The sequence below is a fragment of the Lissotriton vulgaris genome, chromosome 4_1 (genome assembly GCF_964263255.1).
Source record: "Lissotriton vulgaris chromosome 4_1, aLisVul1.2, whole genome shotgun sequence".
Lineage (NCBI taxonomy): Eukaryota > Metazoa > Chordata > Amphibia > Caudata > Salamandridae > Lissotriton > Lissotriton vulgaris.
Window position 1 is genome coordinate 354,412,115 of NC_141691.1, and position 20,044 is coordinate 354,432,158.

Consider the following 20,044-nt stretch of genomic DNA (forward strand, 5'->3'; position numbering starts at 1 on the left):
CGGGTGCCTGGAGCTACGAGCCTACCTGACAGTGCATCTCCACTCCACTGGGGCGCGGGGCGCTCGTCTTCTCGTCCCGCAATGTCGAATGCTACCCGCAGGGGGGGCCGACCGATCAACGAACTCCTAATGTAGTCCTCCTCTAAATCGGAGAAACCCCAGACGCCCACATCTCCGGCAACTCAGACTGTCGCCCCGACCAAGGAGGCTGCGGATGCCCCTATCACGAAATCGTTCCTAGAGTCCCTCTTCAACACGCTACGTGAAGACTTCCAGACTCTAAAGCAGGAATTGGTGAGCGAGCAGAGGGAACTGCGCCGGGACTTGGATGGTCTGGGGGAAAGGGTGGTAGCGGTGGAAGAATCGAACCACGCACGCTGTGAAGACTTGGGCACCTCCAACAGGAAGTTTTCCGCCTCCAAGAGCAGCAGGTGGGCCTCCAGGCCCACGCGGAGGACCTTGAAAACCGCTCTCGGCGGACCAATATACGGGTTCGGGGGGTGCCATTGAAAGCGGAGGGGAACAGCGTCATGGAATATCTCCAGGACCTCTTTCGTGAGGTTCTCAACGAACCGGCTGACTTCCCCATTCGTATTGACCGAGCGCATCGGGTGGGTCTGCCTCGCCGGGCCCCGGCCCCCCCACCGGACATTTTAGCGTTCCTCCCGGACTTTCTCCTCAAAGAGAGGATACTGAGAGACGCACGCAAAGCACAGCCCATCCGCTTCCGAGGCCATCCCATTGAGCTCTATCAGGATCTGTCGGCTATTACTCTTCAGAAACGCAAAGACTTTAGGGTTGTCACCACGTTCCTGAGGGACAAGGGTGTGCCCTACTCCTGGGGTCACCCATTCCTTCTGATCTTCAAATGGGAAGGAACTCTGCATCAACTCCGCTCCCTTCAAGAAACCTGCGCCTTGCTAGGCATTGAGCTTCCCGACGATGGTTCGGAAGGGGCTTCCACCCCGGGATCGTCGCAAGCAGCCCGGACCTGCTCGACCGAAGGAGACTGGCAACAAGTGAGGAGACGCCGCATGCCTAAACACCGCCTTCGCCCGGACCCAGGAACGATTGCCAAGGACAAAGCCGCGGCCATTGAAGAGGTCGTTAAAGACACCACCGCGAACGCTTAACATGTGCATCGCTGGGGGGCCAAGTTTACAATGCTACTTCTGAGTGGGGGAGGGAGGGAAGAGGGGCGGGGGGCCGCAAGGGCTGCCACTGCCACAGCCTACTTCACTTATTTTACCTACAGGCCTGACTTGCCTTTGGATAGGCCTGGGACTATGACTTTGGGTTGGGAATTACGTGTTGGGGTTAGGGAGGGAAGAGGGGGGAAGGGATGTTGGGCAAGGAGGGCAGGGGGGTTTCCGGGTGAGAGGGGAGTTAAAGGCTGGGGAAGTTGGGACCCGGAGTGGGTGGGAAGGAAGGTATTGGATCCCTCCCGGTGTGGTACATTAGAGTCGACGCTGCACTACTTATACAACTCTCATGAATGGCTAGTTCTCCGCTGAAAGTTCTCACCTTAAATGTGAAAGGGCTTAACAACCCTATTAAGCGCAGGGCTGTCCTGTCCTTTTTAGAACACTCAGGTGCGGAAATCTGTCTGCTCCAAGAAACTCACCTACTCTCCAAGGACTGGCATAGGATGAGCTCGAGGGCATTCCCAATCCAACATTACTCCTCGACCCTGGAGAAGAAAGCGGGGGTGGCCTTACTAGTGGCACGTCATTTTAAGGGGACAGTAGGGGACAAAGTGGCTGACATCAGGGGGAGATTCCTAGCCCACACATTTCACATAGGGGGGCTGGACCTGGTTGTAGGATCTCTGTACGCTCTGAACACAAAGCAAGAACCATTCCTCAAGGGGGCACTAGCTGACGCACTGCAACCTAATATTACAGCGGTACTGGTGGGTGGAGACACAAACCTGGTGATGGATCCCGACATGGACAGGTCAGGCCACCGACAGGGGTTTGCCGGGGCAATCACACAAGAGGGGAGCCTCTGGATATCAGAGGAAAGGTTCACAGACTTATGGCGCAGACACCCTCCCGACACCCCGGGATACACATTCTACTCCCACGTACACCGCACGTACGCACGCATCGATCTTTTCTTCGGCAGCGCGGACGTGTCTTCCTTGATAGACGATGTAGAGGTGCTCCCGGCGGCGTTGTCGGATCACGAGGCGCTGTTGCTGCACATGCACACCCCTATAGTCACTCAACGGAAAGGTAGATGGTGCTTAAATGACGCCCTCCTGCAACACGAGGGGGTGACGCAACGGCTTCAAGACCGCATCACAGAATACTTACAGACCAATGACACTCCGGAGGTTTCCCTAACTGCGGTGTGGGGGGCACTTAAAGCGGTAGCGAGGGGGGAGCTGATTTTGGTGGCCGCGACGGAAGCAAAAAATCAGAAGCAGAAGAGGCTCTCCTTGTCCGCACAAGTGCTGGAACTCGAGCAAGCTCACAGTCGGACCGGGGCGCCCAGAATATGGAGACAGCTTAAGGCGGTCAGGGCCCAGCTCGCCAGTTTAGATCTGGATAGAGCGGAATATGCAGCCCTGCGACTGCACCATGCGTACTATGTGGGGGGAACAAGACAGGGCGCTTATTAGCGAGCTGCCTAAAGGCTAAGACCCTAAGGGCGAAAATATCCTCCGTCCATACCCAAGATGGGACACTCGCCCAGGACGACGTCCAAATAGCAGAGGCCTTCCGCGGGTTTTATGCTTCGCTGTACACGGCGGAACCGCCAAGCGAGCAGACACCCACCGACATTTATCTCCGTGACACGGAGATAACGCCCCTGAATGAACCCACTAAGGCCTTCCTCGACGCTCCCATCAGAACCGAGGAGGTCATCTCCGCGATCGCGCGTCTCAAGCCTCTGAAGGCCCGGGCCCAGATGGCTTTTCGGCCAGCTTCTATAAGGCTCTCTGCACCCAAATCGCACCGCTATTAACCAGACTCTTCAACTCCTTCCAGGGCAGGGGTTCTATCCCTCAGGATATGCTAGATACTGACATCGTAGTCATCCCTAAGCCGGGCAAAGACCCGTCCCAGTGCAAGGCGTACAGGCCCATCTCCCTCCTTAACCTCGATCTAAAGCTATTCACAAGCGTGCTGGCAGCTAGATTGGGCCCGTGCCTACCGGGAATCATTGAGCCGGACCAGGCGGGATTTATCCCCAACAGACAGTGTGCGGACAATACCAAACGCCTGCTTTATGTCATTGATAATGCCCACTATAATGACTCCGACGCAGTCCTCCTGTCGGTGGATGCCGAGAAGGCGTTCGACAGGGTGGACTGGGGATACCTAGATGCCGTTCTGGCGCGCTACGGATTCGGAGACCGGTTCCGCACATGGGTTGCTAGCTGTTATGCCGCCCCGCAGGCTAGGATCTCGGTCAACGGGATACGCTCGAAACCCTTAGACATCCGACGGGGAACCAGGCAGGGGTGCCCTCTTTCACCCCTGCTCTTTGCTCTGTACATCGAGCCCTTAGCCCAACGGATCCGAGACAACAAGTCCATAACCGGCGTCCGTTTCGGCGGGGAACAACAGACCATAAGCCTGTATGCAGACGACGTCCTGGCGGCCCTGGAGAACCCCTCGACGTCGGTACCAGCTTTCCTGTCGGAGATAGAGAGTTTCGGGAAGATATCGGGGTTCAAGATGAATGTGGAGAAATCCCTCATCCTGCCTCTGGGATGGAACGCAAAAGAGATGCGGCGTGGCCATCAGCCATATGGGGACCTTCGGGTTCAGATGTCCATACACTACTTGGGCATCTCTATGACCCCGAGCACAATCCAAACAGTTGAAGGGAACTATACGGCTCTACTAGCTGCCTCAAGGAGGACCTCGAGAGGTGGCGCCATCAGTCGCTTTCCTGGTAAGGACGCGTAACAGCGGTAAAAATGACCCTGCTCCCCAAGATCTTGTACTTATTCCAGACCATTCCGGTAACACCCCCGATTGGCGTGCTCAAACAACTGCAGGATTCCATCACACACTTTGTGTGGGCAGGTAAACGTCCACGTCTGCGCAGAGACCTGAACACGCGGGCTACAGTGGACGGCGGACTCAGGGTACCTGACTTACTTCGCTACTTTCATGCAACGCAACTTCGCTACCTCCTGGAATGGAGCAGGCCCGAATTGGAAAAACAGTGGTTATTTCAAGATCGAGCCATGGGTCAGATGTCCCTTTGGAAAATCCGTTCCTGAGACGCATGGACAGGCCCTCATACCTCAAAAGATCCCCCATAACGAGGACGGTAATGCAGGTATGGGACAAAGTAGCGGTACCGAAAGGCCTTACCACGTTCCCGTCCCCAATGTCCCCCCTGTTTGAGAACCCGGAGTTCCCTCCGGGACTGGCCCCCGGGTCATTCTCGCAGTGGCGGGAATCAGAATGCAAAGCGGCTGGCGATCTCTTCGACCCCGAGGGCTTTATGCAAATTCGCACTTTACAAGTCTACTACACACTCCCACAGATACAACGCTTCCAGTATTTCCAGCTCAGACACTGGCTCACGGAGAAGGAAGTGCAACCTTATGTAAGCAGACCCCTGACAAACTATGAAAAATGGCTCCACACGAAAAAAACTGACAGACACGCAATCACTGACCTATACATGATGCTTAGCCCGCCCCCCCAGCGGCACGTTCGGCGGGACAGAACAGATGGGAACATGAATTGGGGCGTTCCTTCACGGATAAAGAGTGGCAGGACATATACTTCAGGGCTCACCGCACGCAATGTAGCTAGTAAGGAAGCGGCGGTGAAAATAGCGTACTACTGGCACCTCACACCAGCACGACTTCATCAAGGCAACCCACGCAGGGACCCTGGGTGTTGGAGGGGTTGTGGGCAGCAAGGGACACTCACTCACATCCTATGGGAATGCACAGAGGTTCAGGGGTATTGGGAGGAAGTGCTCAAGAGCTTCGACAAGCATTTCGACACCGAAATTCCCCGATTCCCGGCATACACACTCCTTGGCCTTCCCAATGCCATCACGTTCCCTCTCAAATCGATCAGGGGTAAACAGATGGGTCTAGCGATGGGGGCAGCCACCCAACATATCTTGTCTCTATGGGGCACCTCCAGAAAACCTACCCACACGGGGTGGCTACACCGCCTGTGGTATATCATGGGCATGGAGAAGATACAGGTCTCCCTCACCCAAACAAGGGACACATTTCTGGACACATGGCAACCCCTCGTCTCTCTCCTGTCAGAGGAGTTCAATGAAATCACCTGCCCAAGATACCTCAGGGTGCTCAGGCTTCCAAGCGACTTCCAGGGGGAGCCTCGTTCACCTGCCTGAACGCCACCTATCCTACCGGCGATGAGAGAACTGATATCATCGCAATTGCCACACCGGGGAGGGGGACCTGTGGGTGGGAAGTGGGAGGGGGAGGGGAGGGGGTGGGAGAGTTGGATGTTCAAGGGACCAGTTTGACGCTTAACTTCGTTTGCAGGGCCTACCCAGCTCTCAAAGACACGTTCTACGCAGCTTCAGAGGGCCCAGCCGATGGGCGGAGGTGGGGTACCTGTTTCTGGCAGGGCGACCGCATGCTCGCCCGTGTTGTTGAAGTGTCCTATGTCTATTGTGTTAAAACTTCAATAAAAGATTTAAAAAAGAACGGCTTACAATATATCATTTCTACGATAGCTCTCATGTTATGGAATTAATTAAAATCAACAAGTTATGTAAAAATCCGCCTCACTGCCGCTTCCGCTGGCCCAGTGCACACTCTTCTGTGCGCTTCCGTTCAGCTGTTGTGAACTAATGTGATTGGTGATTTTTATTTAACCACGGTGGGCTCTCATGTTATAGAATTATTTAAAATCAACATGTTATGTAAAAAGCCGCCTAACTGCCGCTTCTGCTGACCCTGTGCACACTCTCCTGTGCGCTTCCGTTCAGCTGTTGTGAACTAATGTGATTGGTGCTTTTTAGGTCTCGCTGGTGTTAGCAGCGCATAGGGCTGCTCCAGCGAAAGACCTGTTGTTGTGTGTTTCCTGGGAATGGCTGAGAGGTGATGGTTACGCGCATAACCTCAGCGATTTCACCTCGAGGACGTGCTTCAGCTGGTGGGCTCGCATCACGTGTTCAGACTCTCCTGGGCGCTGCAGCTCTGGTGTTGTGAACGTGCCGAACGTGCCTAATGACCGCGCCTAATGACTTCCGTCTATCAGTCTAGCCGCCAATGTGCCCCAACTCCCCCACTCACCGGGTCTCTCATACTCCTCTCGCCTGTCCCACGGTAGTGGCACTGCACGGGATTCGTAGGCGGCTAGCTCCCTTCCCTTCACAGGACCGCGGCGTAGGCTCCCGTCCGCTTCCTGTCTGTGCTGGTGGCCCTGCCCTCAAGCAGGCAGTCCCAGGCAGTGCAGCCTGGCTTCCTGTGTCTCGCCCGTGCAGAGGAACCGGAAACACTCAATCCAAGAATGGTACGTTGCTTGTTGTGGTCGGCATTTACTTGCTGCCTTTCTCAGTAGTGTCTACCAACTTTGTTTGATGCGCTCTAAGCTTTCAATTAGCTAGATAAGAATATTTACATTTTAAAGAGCTGCGAATGTTGCTGTATACAAGGAGGCACGATAGGCCAAGAATCACACAAGCTGATGAAGTGGGGAGCCGGGATCCCAACCTAGGTTTCTTCGAGAGAGAGACACACTTTCTGCTCTGCCCCAGCTCACCTCAGTCTGAAGTTCCAACGCTCACTCTGACCTGAATGGCAAATTTATTTACTCTTATAGCCTTAGACAAACGTTACCATTTATAGACTGTTTTAGGAGGAAAAAAGATTGTCTCTGCTGTGCGAGATCCTGTCTTCCTTGGATCCACCTGTTGGGCAGACTTCACTGCAGGCTCTCTGAGCTGGATGCACCCTGTTTAGTGGCCTCCTTATGCCGGGTGAGACCACCGCCTTTATCCTCTGAGACTCTCTCCCAGCCTCTCCTGGCCCTTCCTGTGAGATTCAAGCAGACCTCTTCTCTGAGGTATTGAGCCCCCTCACACCCCATTGGGCCCCTGCATGCGGGTGCTAAGCCTTGAAGCACCCTCTCTGGGGCTTTGCCTGTGTGGCGCTCAGTCCGATGCCCGCAGCCCTCATTCTAGGCCCTGCCTGTACAGTGCAGCTCGCCAAGATCCCCTCCGGGCTCTTTGCCTGAGGGGAGCCAAACCACTGTCCCTTCATCGAGGACCCCCATGGGGTGCGCATCCACCCATTCCTATTTGTACTGCAGAGTGCAGAGCCACTGCCCCTTCCTCTTGGCCTGGCCTGAGGAGCTTATAGCACGATGTCTCTGCCTGTAGAGGGCACCTGTGCATGAACCCCCCTCACTGGGGCCTGTCTGTGGAATGCAGGGGTAATGTCCTTCCATCGATGCCCCCCATGGGGTGCGCATCCCCCCAACCCTTTCCCATTTGTACTGCAGAGCCAGAGTGCAGAACAACTGGCCCTTCCTCGTGGCCTGGCCTCTGGGGCTTATAGCGAGGTTTCTCTGCCTGTAGAAGGCAGGTCTCCATTAACCCCCTTCCTGCTCCCACACCTGCGCAATGCAAGGGGTAATGTCCCTCGGTCCGTACCAGTTCCCGCTCCCTCACACCCTGACACTTTCAGCTTCTGCTCTGCCTTTCCCCTCCGGGTTGAGGGTCCTGCGGGTGGGTGCACTGCTCGATGGGACTTGGGAGCCCCCTCCCCGCTTATGCTCCCAAGTACTAAGTGCTTTAACGCCAATTAGGGGCGGCTGCCACACAGCCCCATTGAGCGCCGCGGGCCCCTGAATGCATCTGCCTAGAAATGAACACGAGGCGGGGAGTGGGTGATTGGTCAGGAGAGGGGGCTCTCCCGGAGGAAGGGGCGGGGAGCTATGATTTTATGGAGCGCTCAGAAGCAGCGCCTTTCAGATTTATGTGCACTTCGACAACCGCAAGATCTGAGGAATCCCTTCGAGGGGGGTTCAGAGGGACTTTTGCAACCTTCTCAAAGCGGGCTGGGGCTGATCTCTGGAGGGGTTTGGCATCAATTTTAACGTTTCCAAATTACCATCATGACTCTAGGCAGCGCCTAGAGAACCTTACGGGTGATTGTGCCGCTTTACAAATGTGGATTATCATGTCATATGCTGGGATTCCCATATAACTGTAATTACTAATCAAAGGCCGGCTTAATATCCCATCCGCATTCTGTTAGCCCCGCACATCTGGTCAGGGGGCGTCCTCCGCAGAGGGGTCTGGGCTGCTGCTGCCCTCACACTGCACTACAGTTAGTGCATACTGGCCGGGGTCTGCAGGAAAACGCACAGCTGATACATCGCCTCTCAAGAGACAACCGCGTGGGAGCTATGCAAATGTTTATAAGTGTGAATGCGGTGGCACTGGTGCCTGTCTGGTGCCTATTAGACTCGCAAGTCCTTGGGGAAAAAAACAATTTTGTGTTTGTAATCATTTGGTGCATTTAAGGCAGAGCTGCACGAAACTTCATCTTAAAAGGATGCCCTGCCACGGTCTAAGGTAGCTCTGTGCCACCATGGCTTACTGCTTTTCTCTGCCCGGCCACAGGCTCTTGTGACTTGAGAAATCTGTGGCTCACAGGGCTCGGGTGGCTTCCTGACACTGAGGAACTGTTCCTTCTATGTTGTCTCAGGGATACCCGTCTCTGTTGGAATCTGGCCTTCCCCTGGCACGGCTAGGATTGGGATGCTGTGGCTCACAGTACTCTGCGCCGCCACAGGCGGGGACTCACTGCAGTCAAATCTGTAGTTGGACAGTTCATTAAAACAAGCATTTGCAATGCAATAGGTCTTGCATTTGCGAGAGTTTGAGCTATTGGTATTGTAAATGGCAATGCCTTTTATTAAAAGCGTTTGAAAACCTGCAAGCTGTGCGTAAACAAGCAATTTGTAATTGTAGTCCTTGCTTATGAGAAGCAAAGCTGGCAGTCTCTTTTACTGCCAGCCTTGCTTCTCGTAAGCAAGGACTATACGTACAAAGTGCATGTTTATGCATGGCTTGTAGGTTTTCAAAACAAAAGAATAAAAGGCATTGTCATTTACAATGCCAATAGCTCCAACTCTTGCAAATGCGAGACCTATTGCATTGCAAATGCTTGTTTTAAATCTCTTGAAACTGAACTGTTCAGATTGGTGTGGGGGGGTAAGCAGCCTAGGTTTCAGTGGGCTGTCCTAATGAGGCCAAATTTGACGGGGGGGTTGGAATTCCAGACTTAGAACTTTACTACGTAAGCGCACAGGCCCAATATGTATACTTCTGGGTACATCAACCGAAATACATGCCACAAGTAGCGGCAGAGCATTGGCTTGCTCACCCGATCCCGATAGAGCAAGCCCTTTATGATGCTCCAAATATCCATGAACGGACGCAAAACACTGTTAATGCTACAATCACGGCATGGCAGCGCATCGACACCTACTGAAGGTTCCCTTGTTCCCTTGACTTATTCCCCGCTCCTATCACTTGCATATCATCCAAACATGCCCCTCCTTCAAGAAACGCCATTTCATAAATTTCAGAAACAAGTGGCGATCAAAACCTGGGGAGACCTGTACCAGGATGGGCAATTTCAAAACTCGGACAGTGTATTTCAGCGTGTGCAAAAAACTCATCTGGGCACCTTTCTGTATATACGGCCCAAACAGGGGGTCCGATCTCTGGATCCGGGGTTCCCGGCTGAGCCCCCGTCACATGCCCCCCTGCACCTAATCCTCTAACAAACATCACCCAAAAGTCTGGTCTCCCTGATATATCAAACAGTCCACACGCAGAAGGAAGTAACAGCTTCACAATCCCGAACACGCTGGGGAGAGGAACTGGGATTTACACTGGCGGATGACCAATGGGAATATTGCTGCTCACAGACTGAGCGGGTCTCTGCTAGCAGCAGGCTGCGTATCATACATTATAAATACTTACATAGATTGTATTACACACCAGTCAAGATGCACAGATATCAGTTACGTGACACAGATAGATGTGATAGATGCCATGCGCCACAAGCCGATTTCTTACACTTGGCCTGGGAATGCCCAGGAATGAGCGAATATTGGGGACATGTATTTGAAGCCCTGACTCTGATGACCAACACGCATATTGAGCCCACACCGCTGCTAGCCTTATTGAGTTATGTTAAACATGTGCCGGGGACACATCGCCAGTATGTAGCCCTTGCACTGCTCATGGCCAAGAGATGGATAGCTTGTAGATGGGGCAGGGGAAGAGCACCCAAATTTAAGACTTGGCTCAATGATAGGATTTATTGTCAGGAACAACTCACCAATTATGCAGAGTTGCTGCCTAGCGCATCCAGACCCAGGGATATCTGGTCACCACTAACATCCTACCTACTGGCACGACCCCGTGGATCTCCGGAGGCTACACCGTCAGGTCTGGCCTCGCAGGATCCTCAACCAGGAAGGTCTGGAGTGGGGGAGCGCAGCTCTCTGGGGTGATTCCAGATTAAGGGGTTCTGGGTTAGCTGCACTAACTGTCACACACGCCAAGATAGGCCTGTATAGGCAATTATCTCCTAAAAAAAACACAGATCTGAAGATCCTCCGGGGGAAGAAAGCGAGCCCTCTGACAGGTCATAATGTGATCGATACTGTGATATGTGATGCACTATGATGTAACCAGAGTTATACACACACTGTAATGCATATATGAGCTGACTGTACAAATATGGAAAGTAATATAGCCTGCCTAGTTGTTTGTATGATAGTTAATTAGAAAACCAGTTAAATTTCAAGACCATCTGTTTCACTTTAGGCGGCCGGCCCAATGTGGTTGTGGGCGGCTTGCTGTGTAATCATATGCTGCGTTTGATACTATCTATCTGACTGCCCATAACGCTGCCGGCCTGAATGAGGTTGTAGGCACCAAGCTGTGTGCAACAATACATGTCACCAATAAAGGTCTTTTTTAAACTAAAAGAGAAAAAAAAGTCACAGCAGCTGTGAAATGCCTACTTGGCATCCGAAACAAGACAGTGATAGATATTTGGGACAGTATCTTGGGTGGGAGGGCTATCACCTTTCCTTCCCCTGATTCTCCTCTGTTTGATAGTTCTCAATTAATCCAAGGACTAGAGGTGGAGCGATTTAAAACATGGAGGGAGGGGAGTGCAGAACAATGTCAGACCTTTGCCTTCAGAGCAGGAGTTCAGCATTGTTAGATTTGGGGGTCTTTAGTTGGCACAGTTAGGTACTTGTGACAAATAGGGACCCTTGCCTCTAGTCAGGATAAGGGGATTGCACTCCTAAAATAACCCCTGCTCACCCCCTTGGTAGCTGGGCACGGGCCGACAGGCTTATCTCAGTGGCAGTGTTAAAGCATTTGTGACCACATACAGTAACCCAGTGACAACACTAGAGATGGACACCACACAAGGTTTTTATATCAAAAATAAGTATACCTTATATAGAGTTACCACAAGACCATAAACGACAAAAATAAACAATACTGTTACTTTAAGATGGTAGATTTAGCTTAGTTAAGTTCAGATCTTAAGCTGAAACACTTTGCGTCAATGTACCTTAGGTTGCGTTGCGCTTCCACAACAAGCAATGTTGCAGCGAGGGAAATGCGGCAAAGTTCAAGTACAAAGAAATAAAGATGTTAAGATCTTCGAGATGCATCACGCTTCTCCGGGGATGCGAGAAGTTCTCGATTCGATGTGTGGACTGCAGCGGCGACACCCTTGTTCCGCGATGCGACGGCAACAGATCCACCTGTGACACTCTTCTCCCACGATGAGTGAAGCTTTAGCACGATGCGATAACTACAGCGGCAACATCCACGATGCGACAGCAGCAGCTCCGACAGTGGCACGCTTCTCGGGGATGCAAGCTGCTTTTCTTCAATGCAGTGCAGTGTGACAGTTCCAGCGGCGACGCCCTCCTTTGGAGTTGCAACGGCAGGCACAGCAACAGAAACACGCTCCGGCCTCATTGCGGGACTCTTCTCTTGATTCGGTGCAATGCGACAGCTACAGCGGCGACACCCTCCTTCGGAGTTGCGACTGCAGGCACAGCGATGGCGACACGGTTCTTCCTCGATGAGTCGCACTTCCAGCTCCTTGCGACGCTCAGTTCCTCAGAAGGCCCAAAACAGCAGCAGGCACTTCCAAAAGAACTCTGGGGAGCTGGGGGGCGAAGTCTGTTATCCCTGAGACTTCAGCAGAAGGCAAGCTCTTTTCCAAGCCCTTGGAGATCCTTCAAAAGTTGAAAACAAAGTACATAAAGTTCCTTTCTCCTTTCTTTGGCAGCAAGGCAACCACTGCAGGCCATTCCCCCAAACAGCACTTCAGCTTGGGAATAATCTCTTCTCAGTTTCTTCAGGTTGCTCTCCTAAGTACAGGTTTCTTCTTGTAGTCCAAAGTTATTTAATTTCATGGGATCAAGGTCCCAATATTTATACCGCAAAATCCTTTGTTCTCTGAGGGGGGGGGGGGCCTTTGGCCAGTCCAAACCAGTTCTGAAGCACTCTGTTTACCAGACTTCTCCTTTCCGTTCACAGTGCATGGCAGAAACATCAGACGACCCACAGGAGGTGGAGCCAGCATTGTCGAAGGCAAGTACAGTCCAGGAGAACTTTGTTTACAGGACTCCTTCTCTTCTTTCAGTGTGCAGGGTAGAGACATCAGCTGCACTCCAGGAGGCGGATCCAGCATTGTGGAAGGCAGGCACCGCCCTATTCAAGGTTCAGGTGCAACTCCTCCCTCCCATCTAGATGCAGATCCCTCTATTCACCACTGGACTGACAAAACCAGACAAGGAATGCACATCCTAGCAGAGGCAGGCTTGAAAGGTTAGACAAGCAAATACCTACTTTCTAAAAGTGGTATTTGCAAACACAGAATGTTAAAAGCCAACTTCACTAAAAGATGCATTTTATCATTCTGAGTCCAGGCATACTAAACTCGAATTTCTACCATGTTCCCTGAGTCAGTTAGGATTATAACATGTAATGATTCTAACAGCCATTCTAGCCTATGGAGAACAGGTAGCCTTGCAATAGTGAAAAACGAAAATGGCTGTAATTCACTATAAGGACATTCCACACACATCAGGGCTTGTCCTACCTTATACTTACAATGCACCAGGCCCTTGGGCCTACCATAGGGGTGACTGATGTGAAGACAAGAAAAGGTTTAGGGACCGGCAAGTGGGTGCACTTGCCCAATCAGCATGACAGTACCAGACTGCACGCAGGCTCTGCAATGGCAGACCTTAGACACATTTTACAAGGCTGCTTCTGTGGATGGCACAACCAGTGCTGCAGGCCCACCAGCAGGATTTGGATTTACACGCCCTCGAACGCTGCTAAGACATCGAGGAGGAGCAGGGCTGCTGTTTTCCCTCCTCATAAAGGGTCCTGATGTCATCAGTGAGAGCGATCAGGGCACTCTCTGTGCTGTGGTTGGCACAGAAGCTGCATTGGAAGTTGTCCAACAGGTTGTTTCGTTCCAGGTGTTTGGTGAGTTGGCAGTTGATGGCCTTCTCGAGGACTTTGACAAGAAAGGGGAGCAGAGAGATGGGGCTGTAGTTTTTGAGTTTGCTGGTGTCAACAGATTGCTATTGAGGTGTGGTCTGACCTCGGTGTGCTTCCATCCGTCAGGGAAGGTGGCCACAGTGATGGATGGTGGAGGTGGTGAGTTTGCAGCTGATTGCCTTGCTCCCGAGGTTGAAGAAGTGGTGGGGCAGGGGTCCTAGGTGGCTCCAGGGTTGATAGAATTTATGGTAGCTGTGGTGTCCTGGGTGGAAGCTGCTCCCATGCAGTGAGCTGGTGAAGTGGGTGCCGTCTTTCAGTGTGAGGAGGTTGTAGGGGTCAGTGGGTTGGGGTTCAAAGTTAATGTAGATAGTGGATATCTTGTTGTGGAAGTGGCCCGCAGTTGCAGAGTCTCTGGAAAGGGGAGAGCTTGTTCTCTGCGGCTGAAGAGCATATGAACTCTTTGAAAATGCTAAATAGTTTCTTGCTGTAGTTGGAGCTTGATTCTATGCAGTCTTCCAGGGCGCTTGTTTTTGTGTCTTTTAGGTGTTGCTGGTATTTTTTGAGTGCTAATTTAAAGGTATCTCGAAAAGCGGGATTTCTGCTGATGAGCCATCTTGTTTCAAGCCGTTTACAGTTGTGTTTCATTGTCCTGAGTTCTAGTGTATACCAAATGACTTGTTTGGTGGGTCTTCTGGTCCTGCCTGGCTTGATGGGGTGAACTGTATCAGCACAGTTGGTGATCCAGGTGAAGGCATTCTAGACGGCCTGTTCAAGTTTGGTTGTGGTGTTGGCTCGGTGGTGTTGAGGGCATCCATCCATTGGGTCTTGGTTACTTTCTTCCAGTTGCGGTGGTAGGAGCTTTGGGCCTGGAGGTAGTGCATGGGGGTTCTGTGATAGTGAAATGGACAATGGCTTGGTCAATCCAGTTGAGTTCAGTGACATGACTACTTGACTCTGTTGCAGACGCGAAGATTGAGTCGACCATGTGTCCTGCGCTGTGTGTGGGGTCGTTAACTAATTGGTGGAGCCAATGTTGCTCATACTTACCAGGAGGTATGTTGAGTTTATGTCTTTGGGGTCATCAAGGTGGAGACCGAGGTCACCAAGGATGATGTCGTGTTTAAGTCAATGGCCAGTGGGGTGATGGATTCGGGGATGGCGTTGAAGAAACCGGTGCATGGTCCTGGGTGTTTGTAGGTGAGGGTGCCTCTGATGGTAGTTTTGCTGTCGATTTGGAGTTGGAAGTTGAGATGCTCCATGATCGGTGTGGTGTCATCTCCGGTGGTGGTTCAGCGGATGGTTTCTTTGTGGATGGTGACGATGCCTCCTTCATGTTTATTGAGGTGGACCCAGTGTGACATCTTGCAGCCTTTGGGCATTGCAGTGGCGATGTTGGGGGAGGAGGGTTTGAGACAGCTCTCTGTGATGAAGATAACGTCTTTGCAGATTTCAGTGACATGTTTGCAGGGGGATCGGGCGTTGATCAGGATTCAGGAGAGTGGTTCTGGGGTGGTCATGGTCGGTGTGGTGGATATGGCTCAGGTTTCCGTGAGTATGGGAGGTCCTGAGTTGCAGGTGACACAGCAGCGGTGTCAGGAAAATGGTCCTAACGTTGATCGAGGAGATGTGATGCAGCAGTTGTTGTTGCGGTGGTTGGGGTCCAAGTCTTGGAGCTCTTGGCAGAGTATCTGTGGGTGGCCGGAGGATCATGGTTCCTGGTGCTGCCCATAGTCCAGCAGTTGACACGCGCAGATGGGCTTGCCTTTGGCGAACCAGCGCCATGCCCGCTGCACACGGTCGCTCTGTGACCTCCATTAAGGAGGTCCTAAATGAATGTAAATGTAAAGCGGGCGGTGGGGGCCAGAAACAGGAAAAATAAAAGAATCAAGCAATGGGCAAAGTTAAGTAACCAACAAACAGATACCAGGCAAACAATCAGAGACCAAAATAACCACACAGAAACTGGCAATGGGCAAAATACAATACAGCAATGGGCAAAAGACAAAAAAAGCAATGAGCAATAGACAAATAACTGACAAACGGACAGATACCAAGCGGACAATCAGAGAGCAAAAAAACACAAGGAAACAGGCAATGGGCAAAAGACAAAAAAGCAAACAATAACCTAGCAGCACGACTGAGGCATCAAGGGACAGCGGGCATGAGGACCTGCTCAGGTGGGCTGTGGACAGTGCAGAGGGCAGGGTGATATTTATTTTAAAAGTAGGGCAAGAAATGGCGGCTGTCATTACTCGCGGGTGGCGATGCTGGTGCGGGGGATGATCGCGGGGGAATAAATAAAGAAACATTAAACAATATGTATTTACCATTCTGCCAGGTCCCGTGTTTCTGCTCCTGCTCTCCTCGTGGAACTCAAGGAACAGGAAGCACAGCGGCCCTCACTGACCAATCACGATGCTGCAAAGCAGCATTGTGATTGGTAAGCATTGTCGGAACATACGGACTCAACATTGTGTCGTTTGTAGACGACACCCAATTGACCCTCTCCCTATCCAACGCACTCAACACCGCCAGACGTAACTTTTGAAAAGGCATTGAAGCTGTCGCCAAATGGATGAAAAACAGCTGCCTTCGACTCAACACCAACAAAACAGAAGTCCACATCAAGGGCACAAACACCGACACCTGGAGTGAACCTGGTGGCCCTCGGAAACCCTGGGAACATCCTGGACTCCGAGTTCAAAATGGACTGCCAGATCAACTCCATCTCGTCTTCCTGCTTCCACACCCTCCGCCTCCTTCGTAAGACCTTCAAATGGATCCCCCTCGAACACAGAAAGACCATCACTCACACCCTGGTCACCAGCAGACTCGACTACAGCAACGCACTCTATGCTGGAATAAACAAAAACCTCACCCACAAGCTACAGAATATCCAGAATGCTGCCGCAAGACTGATCCACACCTGCCAAAACACTCCAACATCTCCCAGCATCTGCACATACTCCACTGGCTCCCCGTCGAAGCGAGAATCACCTTCAAAATACTCACCTACACACACGAGGCCCTCCATGGCCCACGACCAGCATACCTGAACAGCCAACTCAAATTCCACACACCCCAAAGGACCATAGGATCAGCCCAGCTCTCCTACGCCGTGGTCCCCCGCACTAGAAAGACTAGGTCGGGAGACCGATACTTCTCCTTCCTCGCAGCCAAAGCCTGGCACGGCCTTCCGCTTCACCTCAGACAGACAACATTGCTCCCCATTTTCACAAGAAACCTCAAAACCTGGCTCTTCGACAGACCCCCTCCTTCATTGAATGGATCCTGCACCCCCCAACCCTAGCACGTTTAGACGCTTACGGGTGGGTAGTCGCGCTTAAAAAACTTCTGGTTGATTGATTCACCAAGGCTCCCAAACCAATCACAACACTGCAATGCAGCGTTGTTATTGGTTTTGAGCATCATGGCTCGACGCTCAACCAGGGAATGTGGGCCTGGGCATGTTCTCCATGCAGGCTGTAATGCAGCCTGCATGGAGAACGGGAAAAGTGCTCATGACTGTTTTTTGCAGTGCAGTCATTGCCCACTTAGGAGTGGGCAAACCACTCCTCCCCTGCCCTGTTTGGAGAGCAGCACAAAGCATAAAATGATAAAAAATGCAAAGTTATTATAATTTTATGTTTCTACTAGGCACTGATTAAAAGCAGTAGGGCGACACTCCTCAGCCATAGCGGAGGAGCTGCCACTGAGGGCAAGTACTTTTAGAGTTTACATGACCTGCTATTGAAAAACTCTTTCTGTGTTTCAATCAATCAATCAAACATTTGTAAAGCGCGTTACTCACCCATGACGGTCTCAAGGCACTACTGGGGGGGGGAGAGCAGCTACCTATCAAACAGCCAGGTCTTGAGAAGTTTCCTGAAGGTCAGCAAGTCCTGGGTTTGTCACAGGTGTGTGGGGAGGGTGTTCTATGTCTTGGCGGCGAGGTGGGAGAATGATTTGCTGCAGGTAGTTGTTCGGCGGATGCGTGGGATAGTGGCGAGAGCGAGGTCTGCGGAGCAAAGCTGGCGGTTCGGGGTGTAGAAAGTGAGTTGTTCATTGAGGTATGCTGGTCCGGCGTTGTGGAGTGCTCTGTGTGCGTGGGTGAGGAGCTTGAAGGTGATCCTCTTGTTGACCGGGAGCTATTGGAGGTCTCTCAGGTGGGCGGTGATGTGGCTGTGGTGAGAGATTCCAAGGGTGAGGCGTGCGGAGGCGATTTGTATGCGTTCAAGTCTTTTCTGGAGTTTGGCCATGGTTCCCGTGTAGAGGATGTTGCCGTAGTCCAGCCTGCAACACTAGGGCTTGGGTGACTGTCCTTCTGGTTTCGGTGGGGATCCATCTGTAGATTTTGCTCAGCATGCGGAGGGTGTTGAAGCAGGAGGAGGAGACGGCGTTGACTTGCTGGGTCATAGAGAGCATTGAGTCCAGGATGAACCCCAGGTTGCGAATGTGGCTGGTGGGTGTGGTTGCCGTTCCCAGCGTGGCTGGCCACCAGGAGTCGTTCCATGCGGAGGGGGTGGAGCTGAGTATGAGGACCTCTGTCTTGTCCGAATTCAGTTTCAGGCAGCTGGTCTTCATCTACTCTGCACGTGTTTAAAAATCCCACTTTAAGAAAGTTTGCATTTACTTACCTTAGCCATTAGGTGCCTGCAGCCTCTCTCTGGGTCACATGACTGGGTATGGTTGACAGCTGGGCTTTGTGTACTTCTCCTAGACAGCCACAGACAATGGGAAGCTTACGTGTGAATGGATGGACCGTCACTGGCAGGATGGAAAGGATAGGCTGTGTCCTGTCTCCACACATGGTGCTGCATACCCCCTGTATTTAGTCTGGGCCAGGCCCAGGAAGACAGGGCACTTGTGTACTTCAAAGGCATGCCTCTAGAAACTTCTCTCCACTTCAAAAGCATAACTGGGTATAAATAGACACCAACTCTTCTGTACAATTCTGGACCTGATGATACTCTGCCAGGAAGGACAGTTGTGCTGCTGAAAGGACTGCCACTCTGCTGGACTGCTGCTCTGAAGGATCTGCTGCTCTGAATGTGTTAACCTGTTACCTGCTGCCCTCTTGCCTGAGTGAGAAGGACTGTACCTGCTTCTCTTGAACCCAGAACCCAAAGTGACTCCAAGGTCTAGTTGACTAGCCTTCTTATCTGAAGCCTATGGGGTATAACAAGTGGTTCCAAAAACCTTGTACCTGGATTCTGCGTTATGTGCTAAGTGGTGCCACCTTAGTCCTGGACCCTCAGAAGTGGGCTTAAGGTGCTTTGCAAATCCCTGTGAATCCAGCTAAACTAACACATCTCATCTGCTGTGTAGCACAAACCCGAGCAGAACCAACACATCCCCATTGCTGCGTTGATTGGACCCGTCACAAAGACTCCAATCACTGCCGCAGCCCATCAGAACCGCCCTGCATGATGCATCTTCAGTGCAGGGCCTCATGTCCCTCATTGATGGCAGCTTTAACGACGACGCCAGACTAGGCATCACAGCCTGGCAGCTCTTTGTAACTCAAGCAGAAATTCTCTTGGAACAAAATATCAAAGAAACCAACTACTTAAACCATCCACTCAAACCATCCACATATGTCTTATAGTCTTAAACATTCCTCAAATATGTGAACCCTGAGAAACAATTGTCGTGATATCTGACCACACATATATCTATTCCTTAAAAAATCGATTTTATTGATATTCATAAAACACATTAAAAAATATTTTTTGTGAGAAATGCTTTTTCATTCAATACAGTGTCACAAATATATTGTGTTTTTTAAAAAAGTGGAGCGGTGGAATAGGCTATAACGGAGCCCTTAAGCAAATTTATGGAAATGCCCAAGTGGTAGAATGATTTGAACATCATAAGGAGAGGGATTTGAAAGTCTGAGATTGCTGATTGGATGCATCTGGACAGAAGTCACAAAAAAAGACTATTATTTTCAAGTTTTCTAAAGGGCATTATGAATTGCTGCATGGAAATATTGAGGTCCTCCTTTTGATGGGCACTAATACTTGAGTCGTAAAAGAAGTACTGACATAATATATTGGAGCTTGGATTTCCACATAAGGACTCCATGAATGTTTATGTGGAATTACCACAGTTCTGCATATGAAACATTTCTTAGTATGATTTTTCATGACATTTTGGCGATTTTAAATCAGTTTCTAACTAGGTTTAATGAACTGATGACAACTTTGAGAGAGACCATTTATTATATTGTCCTTAAGAAGGTGGTTGAAATAATTGTTTAAGTACCACCGAAAAGCGTCAACGCTCTGTTGGTTGAGAGTTATACCCAAGGAACCGTTGGGATGTCACATAACGATTGAATGGTGGACATGCTTTTTCGTGAATGATTGATTCCTATTGGGATAACCAGTTTTATGATGTTTTTAACGTTTCACATGTTTGTTGTCTCTCAAATCATTTTTACATATTGTATATGTGTGTAATACGACTGTATGTAAATATATTTGTGACACTGTATTGA